Source organism: Octopus sinensis, linkage group LG7 (assembly GCF_006345805.1).
Source record: "Octopus sinensis linkage group LG7, ASM634580v1, whole genome shotgun sequence".
NCBI lineage: Eukaryota > Metazoa > Mollusca > Cephalopoda > Octopoda > Octopodidae > Octopus > Octopus sinensis.
The window spans coordinates 89642202-89645558 of record NC_043003.1 but is presented as its reverse complement, the minus strand read 5'-3'; the positions used below and the strand labels follow the sequence as shown (position 1 = coordinate 89645558).

General features: G+C 33.9%; 1 long non-coding RNA gene across 1 annotated transcript in view; it reads left to right on the top strand.

Annotated features, from left to right (window-relative positions):
• The first annotated feature begins 440 nt into the window (after positions 1–440).
• The window catches only part of LOC118764306, a 3621-nt gene continuing 704 nt past the window's right edge, over positions 441–3357 (top strand). The window contains exons 1-2 of the long non-coding RNA XR_005000116.1: positions 441–598; positions 2978–3357. The exon at positions 2978–3357 is cut by the window's right edge and continues 704 nt beyond it. This is a non-coding gene — a long non-coding RNA (uncharacterized LOC118764306). The remainder of the gene's footprint in view (positions 599–2977) is intronic.

Here is a 3357-nt window from a genome sequence, read left to right as displayed (position 1 = left end):
AAATCACAGCAGTAAACAGCACGGTTGAGGTACAACCATCTGGCGTTGCAACCGTGCGTTGGTGCGGATAATTGAAATTAAAACATTATTGGTGAATTGAAGAAATGGAGCTGAACGCAGATTGAACAGAAATCGTTTTATTTCATTCTAGACGTGTTTTCGAAAGGCACAATTACCAAAATCCGATTGAATAATGGGACCATGGGCTCTTAGGAGCACAGTTCGATTTGTTTTTTGCTCCGCCTCTGTTCTGTTTTTGTTTTTCCAACGGATTTCCTTTTTTCTTCCTGAAGAGAAAGACACAATATGGTCCCATTATTCAATCGGATTTTGGTAATTTGTGCCTTTCGAAACACGTGTAGAATGAAATAAAACGATTTCTGTTCAATCTGCGTTCAGCTCCATTTCTTCAATTCACCAATAATGTTATATATATATATATATATATACACACGCACAACACACACACACACACACACACACACACACACATTACGGATTCTGAAGCACTTCTGGAAATGACTTTCAGCATTTAAGCGACTTGCTGCAAATATAATAACAATTATTATTGTTATTTGTCTCCCATCTCCACATACAGGTAAATGATCAGTCTTAGATATACATTATATATATATATTTATATATATATATATATATAAATTGTTTGCTACAATCAACCAAACATCGCTCATAAATATTAATTTCTTTTTATAAGAAATAATGTCCCAAGAAAACTAATTCCTTACGACCAGTCAAAAAGGCTTTCCATTTTATATAAGAGATGCATAATATTTATATATCATTGCACACTAAAGATTAAAAATTATCCAAAAATCAAATTATCAGAAGTCTGATCTAGTTTACTGCTTTGTATAAAGGGTCCCACATTTATTTTGATAGAAACCATTTTTTTTTACTACAATGAATTTCTTATATAACAAGGTATCCGATTAAAAGAAGAGTGGGGAAAATGTTGAAATGTCCATGCTTTCCTCGGAACATTTATGAGCGAAGTAAATTTAAATAGCTCAAACCAGGTAATGAAACCTACAAAAGCATTTCATTTGATAATAAGAAAGAATTTTGGAAAATATAATTCTAATTAGTATGGTTTTCACCAACAATAGTTTTTAAGATTGAATACCACAATGAATGGTTTTGCTTAAATTAACAACGCAAAAATTATCGCTAGAAGTGCGTGGTATATCCCATTAGTGGTCATCATCTAAATGCTAACTAAATCCCTTACACAGAAAATGAAGGCTCCCTTCATGTTTCTCCTCACATCAACACTTAACTCCAACAACTTTATTAATGGAAACATTAATAAATAACCCAAATAAACATTATTATCAGTGTGAACATTACTGGAGATGAAATCTACCAAAGTTTCGGAACTGTTTTGTTTTGAAAACATATGTTTATACATTAATATAAGTTAATTTCCAAAAGATTATTTATAAAAGAGTCTCTAGAATCCTGGTTTCCTCCAAATATATTTATTGAGGACAAAAATTATATACTGGGACCGAATTTTAAGATCATAAGTTTTAAAATATCGATTTTTTTTAGATATTTTCGGAAAAAAATGTAAGAAATTCGTAATTACGAAGTGGGGGGTCATTTAGGCTTCTCCTTCGATCCACTAATGTTGACTGCAGACAACGAATTTGGGGGTGGGGCCCAGAGATAGTTATCAATTTGGGGGATTTATAACAACACACATCGTATAATGTATATTATTTTAGCAACAAACACAAAACATATCTTTAAAAATGAGTTGTAAGACACCCTTTGCTACATAGGTTAAAAATACAAGAAATTCTATCGAAGTTGTCAAAGAAAAATAATAAAGAAAAAAGACGACTCGTTCGACAGTCACAACTTATGCACATTAAATGAACAAAAGACGGTTTAATACTGTAATTGGTAGCCAAAACCCGACACTCTGTAAGATAGATATTGTAATATATCCTCGGAGCAGACATCTTCATAGAAACAAAGCGTGACTCAGAGACAGAGAATTCTATAAGGTTTAGGCGAAGATGATGTAGCTTTAGAACTTTCCTACTGATTATATCCCAAACTAGGTAAACATATAGCAAGCATTATCATAATTAGAATAAAGTAACCTTACCTTAGAGTGATAATAGCTTTTCAGATACATTGAAGTTAGCGGGGAAAGTTACAATAAACACTTACAATAGTTATTATAGGCGCTAATGCTAAGTATGGATGGCCAATGGTGACATAGACTGATATAAATCCTACGTACGATACTCAAATAGGAATGGCTTTTCTCCAAGATTATTATCAAATAGGTTTTACGGTAAGAATAGTTATCTAATTATTGAATCCTTTAAATTTCATTTGGAACTAAGGCTATGAAGATCACATCTAAAATTTAATTTTGAATAAATTCTTCAAATTCATTTTCAAAAATATTTTAAGGAAATAGGTAGGCTTTTTGTCAGAAGATGATTTTAGATGCATATGTCACATTAGTGGGCGATTCGGTTTCGAATCTGCTATACGTACACACACACACACACACACACACACACACAACACACACACACACACGTTTATGCACGCACACATACATATAAACATACATACGTACTTAGATTAAACATACATCATGCATAAATGCACGCGCTTACATACATGCATACATAAATATAACATACATCATATGTACATACGAGCATACATACGTGCACGCATGTACACCTGCATGCCAAACACATGCATGCATCCATATATACACACATTTGTTCGTTTATACATACATATATGCATGCATATCTACATGCACTCTAGAAAACACATACACGAGGGGTGTATGAAAAGTTTTGAGCCTAACCTAGAAACGGGGTTGCTAGGTAGCTGAAACAATTTTTTCTGGAAAGTACAGTCTTTTCGGAGTATTCTTGCTTATTTTCATGATTCTGATATTTTAATTTTTTTGTCGCAGATTTTTGAATAAACAAGTGTCAAGGTTACAAGGAAAATGGGAAAAACTGAGTAACGTACTGTCATAAAGTACCTTCATTTGAAAGGCATGACTCCATCAGAAGTCCATGAAGATATGGTGAGAACCGTAACAGACAATGCTCCTTCATATGCAACAGTCAAACGATGGGTAAATGAATTCCAGCATGGCAGGGAGAGTGTGGAAGATGATCTCTGACCAGGGAGGCCTCCAACTGCAACCACCGAGGACAACCTTGACCTTGCTCTTGGTATGTTAATGCAAGATCACTGAATATAATGTCGTCAGATAGCCGAGAGACTGGGCATCTCAACTGAAAGAGCAGACAACATTTTGACAAAAGAACTTGGGTTCTCCTCGCC